Here is a 7,399-nt window from a genome sequence, read left to right as displayed (position 1 = left end):
TGAAGAAGAAAATATTCTTGTGTTTTCTTCAGATAGATGAATTATACCCCTTTCAGACAGAAAAAAGAACATGGTAATTTTCCTGCTCTAGCCGGGTCAACCCGGGTTTTTATTCTGTCTGAAAGGGCAAACACAGGACCTAATTCCCGGTACTTTGACCCAGGTATTTACCTGGGTTTTTCCTGGGTCTTACACGGGTTGGCGGTTGTCTGGAAGGCTCTGACCCGGGTTTTTTCAACTCCGGGCAAAGTAAGCAGCGCTTATTGGCTGAGATGGTGGTGCACGGGCTGATTGGCTGAGCGGCAGGGTCTCCCTGATTGGCTGAATGGGATGGGCAGTGGTGCTGGCGTCTGATGTCACAATTGCAGAAAAACAGAGAGAGAGAGACATGGCACACTGGAAGAAAGAGGAGATCTGCGAACTGTTGGCAGTCAGAGGGGAGGAAGAGATCCACAAACAGATCAGTGGCACAGTGAAGGACGCGATAGTCTACACAAACATAGCTAAGATCCTCACCTCAAGGGGCATTGTGCAGACCCAGCAGCAGGTAGTGAACAAACTGAAAGCTCTACTCAAATACTACAACAAAGTTCACAATCATAACAGGCGGAAAAGTGGTGCTGGCAGAATGGAATGGGTTTACTACAATCAATGTAATGAAGTATATGGCAATTCTGCACTGGTTAATCCCATTGCCATATCATCGTCCAGTTGTGCATCTTCACAAAGTGTTACCCCGGAGAACAGCCAATCCAGCCCACTGATGCCACCAATGCTCTTTGATAACATCACAGAGATCAGCGACACCGATTCGATGGCTGCCATGGGGGTCCCAGACACCAATAAAGTTGAGGGTGTGGTTGAGGCGAGTGGAAGCAACACAGGGACACCGAGTGGGACACCAACTCCTGCACAGACTGAGACCACCCGACATTGTGTAAGAACAGCAAGTTTTTTATTAATTATTATATACCCACTTGTTTAGACATAGCATCCAATTATTGCTAATGTCAACATTGGCCTGGATTGACCTGTCATTATAGTATCACTATGCTGATTTTACTATGCTGAAATCCAAACTCAATGTATCTGTTGCAGTGTGAAGCTAGTGTGCAGGAGGGGGAAGGCTGCAAGCACATATATGCTGACATTACTGCTTTGATTTGATTTGTAAATGTATTTATTCTTTACTTCTATATCTAGTCTTTGATGTACCTGAACGGAAGAAAAAAACTTCCAAGATGGAGCTAGCAACGCGCACAATGACCAGAATCCTGGTAAATCAGCTGCGAGATTCTGATGCTGAATTCCGACTCCAGCGCTTCTTTGAGAATGAAAGAGAGTTACAAAAGTCATTTGTTAGTCAGCTTGTTGGTCTACGCGAATGAATTTCACGTGAAAACAGAGAGGCACAGATGTCCTTCGTTAACGGTCTGGTATCTAGGTTACACACTCCGCAACCTTATGTAATGTATCCTCCTCAGTACTCTGAGGGTCCTGTTAGGAATTACCAACAGCATAGCAGAGGCGTAACATTTCTGCAAAGCAACCCCTCCAATCCACCTCATACTATTCCACATGGCACAGTGCATAGTTATCCAGATGCCACAGGGAATAGTAATCCACATGTCACTATACATACAGTAGCATTCCACATGCCAGTACCAGTCCAGAGGGCATTGTGCATAGCACTCCACTTGTCACTGTGCATAATAGTCCAGACGGCACAGGAAATATTAATCAATATTGCACTGTGCATACTTATGCAGATGGCACGGGGATTAATACACCAAATGGCACAGTGCATAGTTATTCAGATGGCACTAATCATAACAGTCCACTTAGCACTATTGTCAGCACTGCCTACAGACTGTTTTAGACTTGTAAGATGTTTATCATGTTTGCTGTCCAGTTTATATCTCTTTTTTGTGCAAACCGGCTTTTCTTTGACAATCTTGTATATCCTGCACTAAACAGGCCTGGCAAGAGCTCAGGGCAATGTGTGGGTGGCCTTTAACTCAGCTACGTGTATATATGGGGGTGTACGTAATTTACAATGTACACACATTACGTCTTCTATTTGGTGAATGTGTACATAACCAATTAATATTGATGTTTTGTAGAAAATTATTTGTATACTGCTCTTAACAGGCCAGTCTAGAGCTTTCTGCCATGTGTGGCCGCTATATTACCAAATGTATATATGTGTCAGTTCAAAGGGTGGGCCTGAAACACAGTTCTAATAGTTGGGGTGCCTCGCTATTATATTTTAGAGTGCCTAACAGCACAACCTATTTTTCTATTCTCTGTATACACTAGGGGTGAGCGGGTTCGGATTTCTGAAATCCGAACCCCCCCGAGCCCCCCCGATCCGAGTCCGATCCGAGTCAGGCTCGACTTTTCCCGCCTGACTCGGATTCTGAAATCGAGGCAAAACGTCATCTTCCCGCCTTCCGAGTCTCGCGGGTTTTGGATCCTATATAAGGTACCCACGTCGGCGCCATTTTCTCACTCGGCTGTGGACAGTGAAGAGGGAGGGTGGGAGTTAGGGCTGTGTAGTGTAGTGTAGTGTAGTGCTGCTGTTGTCCACTACTTCAAAGTCCATAGGGGCTGGCTGTGTTGTGCTGTGCTGCTGTTGTTAATAGGGGCTGTGTCCACTACTTCAAAGTCCATAGGGGCTGGCTGGACTGTGTTGTGCAGTCAGTTCTCCATAGGGGCTGTGTCCACTCCAAAGTCCTGTGCAGTGTCCCAGTCCTAAAGAGGTGCTGTAGTGTTGTCCAGGGGGTGCTCTGTCCATCAGGGGTGCTCCCCCCAAGTGCTAAAAATATAATATATTTTCTGTGTTTGTGAATTGTGTGCGCAGTAGCCGCACGTGCATCAACAAAGTAGTGCCAAGCGTGCGCCTGTGTCATAAGTAAAGGGCCGGCTGGCTTGACCGTTAAAGGGTGCTGTAACCCCCGAAAGTACACTCCAGTCCAAACCAAAAAAAAATTATTTTCTGTGTTTGTGAATTGTGTGCGCAGTAGCCGCACGTGCATCAACAAAGTAGTGCCAAGCGTGCGCCTGTGTCATAAGTAAAGGGCCGGCTGGCTTGACCGTTAAGGGTGCTGTAACCCCCGAAAGTACACTCCAGTCCAAACCAAAAAAAAATTATTTTCTGTGTTTGTGAATTGTGTGCGCAGTAGCCGCACGTGCATCAACAAAGTAGTGCCAAGCGTGCGCCTGTGTCATAAGTAAAGGGCCGGCTGGCTTGACCGTTAAAGGGTGCTGTAACCCCCAAAGTACACTCCAGTCCAAACCAAAAAAAAAATTATTTTCTGTGTTTGTGAATTGTGTGCGCAGTAGCCGCACGTGCATCAACAAAGTAGTGCCAAGCGTGCGCCTGTGTCATAAGTAAAGGGCCGGCTGGCTTGACCGTTAAAGGGTGCTGTAACCCCCGAAAGTACACTCCAGTCCAAACCAAAAAAAAATTATTTTCTGTGTTTGTGAATTGTGTGCGCAGTAGCCGCACGTGCATCAACAAAGTAGTGCCAAGCGTGCGCCTGTGTCATAAGTAAAGGGCCGGCTGGCTTGACCGTTAAGGGTGCTGTAACCCCCGAAAGTACACTCCAGTCCAAACCAAAAAAAAAATTATTTTCTGTGTTTGTGAATTGTGTGCGCAGTAGCCGCACGTGCATCAACAAAGTAGTGCCAAGCGTGCGCCTGTGTCATAAGTAAAGGGCCGGCTGGCTTGACCGTTAAAGGGTGCTGTAACCCCCGAAAGTACACTCCAGTCCAAACCAAAAAAAAATTATTTTCTGTGTTTGTGAATTGTGTGCGCAGTAGCCGCACGTGCATCAACAAAGTAGTGCCAAGCGTGCGCCTGTGTCATAAGTAAAGGGCCGGCTGGCTTGACCGTTAAGGGTGCTGTAACCCCCGAAAGTACACTCCAGTCCAAACCAAAAAAAAAATTATTTTCTGTGTTTGTGAATTGTGTGCGCAGTAGCCGCACGTGCATCAACAAAGTAGTGCCAAGCGTGCGCCTGTGTCATAAGTAAAGGGCCGGCTGGCTTGACCGTTAAAGGGTGCTGTAACCCCCAAAGTACACTCCAGTCCAAACCAAAAAAAAAATTATTTTCTGTGTTTGTGAATTGTGTGCGCAGTAGCCGCACGTGCATCAACAAAGTAGTGCCAAGCGTGCGCCTGTGTCATAAGTAAAGGGCCGGCTGGCTTGACCGTTAAAGGGTGCTGTAACCCCCGAAAGTACACTCCAGTCCAAACCAAAAAAAAATTATTTTCTGTGTTTGTGAATTGTGTGCGCAGTAGCCGCACGTGCATCAACAAAGTAGTGCCAAGCGTGCACCTGTGTCATAAGTAAAGGGCCGGCTGGCTTGACCGTTAAGGGTGCTGTAACCCCCGAAAGTACACTCCAGTCCAAACCAAAAAAAAAATTATTTTCTGTGTTTGTGAATTGTGTGCGCAGTAGCCGCACGTGCATCAACAAAGTAGTGCCAAGCGTGCGCCTGTGTCATAAGTAAAGGGCCGGCTGGCTTGACCGTTAAAGGGTGCTGTAACCCCCGAAAGTACACTCCAGTCCAAACAAAAAAAAAATTATTTTCTGTGTTTGTGAATTGTGTGCGCAGTAGCCGCACGTGCATCAACAAAGTAGTGCCAAGCGTGCGCCTGTGTCATAAGTAAAGGGCCGGCTGGCTTGACCGTTAAAGGGTGCTGTAACCCACAAAGTACACTCCAGTCCAAACCCAAAAAAAAATTATTTTCTGTGTTTAGCCGCACGTATATATCAAATCGATATAACATAAATGGAGGACCAAACTTTCTCCGATAAAAATAAAATAGAGAAAGATCAAGAACCACTTCCTCCTAGTGCTGAAGCTGCTGCCACTAGTCATGACATAGACGATAACATGCCATCAACGTCGTCTGCCAAGGCCGATGCCCAATGTCATAGTAGAGGGCACATACAATCCCAAATGGCAAAGTTCAGGAAAATGACCTTGAAAAAGACATTTAAATCAGCTGAAGAGAAACGTAAACTTGCCAATATGCCATTTACGACACGGAGTGGCAAGGAACGGCTAAGGTCGATTCCTAGTATGTTCATGACTAGTGGTACAGCTTCACATGACGATGGAAGCCCTCCTCCCACTAAAAAAATCAAAAGAGTTAAGCTGGCAAAAGCACAGCGAAGAACTGTGCTTTCTAAGAAGATATCACAAATCCCCAAGGAGAGTCCAAGTGTGGTGGTGGTTGCGATGCCTGACCTTCCCAGCACTGGACGGGAAGAGGTGGCTCTTTCCACCATTTGCACGCCCCCTGCAAGTGCTGAAAGGAGCACCCACAGTCCACTTGCTGATATGCAAATTGAAGATGTCACTGTTGAAGTACAACAGGATGAGGATACTGGTGTAGCTGGCGCTGAGGAGGAAGTTGGCGAGGAGGATTCTGATGGTGATGTGGTTTGTTTAAATCAGGCTCCGGGGGAGACAGTTGTTGTCCGTGGGATGAAAAAGCCCATCACGGTCATGCCTGGGCAGAAGACCAAACATTCCACCTCTTTGGTCTGGCAATATTTCTATCCAAATCCGGACAACAACTGTCTTGCCATATGTACCATATGTAAAGGTGAAATAAGTAGGGGTAGGGACGTCAACCACCTAGGAACATCCTCCCTTATACGGCACCTGCAGCGCGTTCATAAAAAGTTACTGTCAAGTTCAGAAACTTTGGCTAAGACCGTAAGCAGTCCAGGGACACCTAAATCCCGTTGTCCTGTTGTATCCAAGCGCCTGCAAACCACACCGTCAACTCCCTCCTCGTCAATTTCCTCCTTAGTTAGGATCGGAAGTAGTCCTGCAGGCCATGTCACTGGCATGACTGACTCTCCTATCCGGGATTCCTCCGGAGGATCCTGCATTGCTACGCCTACTGCTGCCGCTGCTGCTGTTGCTGCTGCTGGGAGTCGTTCATCATCCCAGAGAGGAAGTAGGAACACCACTACTTTTACTAAACAATTGACCCTCCAACAGTCCTTAGCGAGGAGGATGAAGTACGACAGCAGTCATCCTGAAGCAAAACGTATAACTGAGGCCTTGACTGCTATGTTGGTGTTAGACGTGCGTCCGGTATCCGCCATTAGTGCAGTGGGATTTAGACAATTGATGGAGGTAGTGTGTCCCCGGTTCCAAATCCCGTCTAGATTCCACTTCACTAGGCAGGCGATACCGAGACTGTACAGAAACGTCAGAAAAAGTGTCCTCAGTGTCCTGAAAAATGCCGTTGTACACAATGTCCACTTAACCACGGACATGTGGACAAGTGGAACAGGGCAGACTAAGGACTATATGACTGTGACAGCCCACTGGGTAGATGTATCACCTTACGCAGCAACAGCAGCAGCGTCACCAGTAGCAGCATCTCAGAAATGCCAGCTCGTTACAAGGCAGGCTACGCTGTGTATCACCGGTTTCAGTAAGAGGCACACCGCCGACAACCTCTTAGAGAAACTGAGGGAAATCATCGCCCAGTGGCTTACCCCACTTAGACTCTCCTGGGGATTTGTGATATCTGACAACGCCACCAATATTGTGCGGGCATTACATCTGGGCAAATTCCAGCACGTCCCATGTTTTGCTCACACAATAAACTTGGTGGTGCAGAATTTTCTGAAAAGCGACAGGGGCGTGCAAGAGACGCTTTGGGTGGCCCGAAAAATTTCTGGCCACTTTCGCCATTCAGCGACTGCGTGCCGAAGACTGGAGCGCCAGCAAACACTCTTGAACCTGCCCCGCCATCACCTGAAGCAAGAGGTTGTGACGCGGTGGAACTCAACCCTCTATATGCTTCAGAGGATGGAGGAGCAGCAAAAGGCCATACAAGCCTATACATCCACCTATGACATAGGCAAAGGAGGGGGTATGCACCTGACTCAAGCGCAGTGGAGAATGATTTCCGTGTTGTGCAAGGTTCTCCAGCCCTTCGAACTTGCCACACGTGAAGTCAGTTCAGACACTGCCAGCTTGAGTCAGGTCATTCCCCTCATCAGGCTTTTGCAGAAGCAGCTGGAGAAAGTGAAGGAGGAGCTAAGACGGAGCGATTCCGCTCGGCATGTGGGACTTGTGGATGAAGCCCTTCATTCGCTTTGCCAGGATTCCAGGGTGGTCAATCTGTTGAAATCAGACCACTACGTTTTGGCCACCGTGCTCGATCCTAGGTTTAAAGCCTATGTGGTGTCTCTCTTTCCGGCCGACACAAGCCTGCAGAGGTGCAAAGACCTGCTGGTGAACACACTGTCAGCTGAAGCGGAACGTGACACGTCAACGGCTCCTTCTTCATTTTCTCCTGCAACTGGGGCTGCCAGGAAAAAACTTAGGTATCCTAAGCAACCCGCTGGCGGTGATGC

At 47.7% G+C, this 7,399-nt stretch overlaps 1 pseudogene; it reads left to right on the top strand.

Moving 5' to 3' along the window:
• The first annotated feature begins 388 nt into the window (after positions 1–388).
• Positions 389–2,017, top strand: LOC148436313 (uncharacterized; annotated as a pseudogene).
• The last annotated feature ends 5,382 nt before the right edge of the window (positions 2,018–7,399 follow it).

This window comes from Taudactylus pleione, unplaced genomic scaffold (genome assembly GCF_031769625.1).
Source record: "Taudactylus pleione unplaced genomic scaffold, aTauple2 ptg001827l, whole genome shotgun sequence".
Lineage (NCBI taxonomy): Eukaryota > Metazoa > Chordata > Amphibia > Anura > Myobatrachidae > Taudactylus > Taudactylus pleione.
This window is presented reverse-complemented; position numbering and strand designations above follow the sequence as displayed.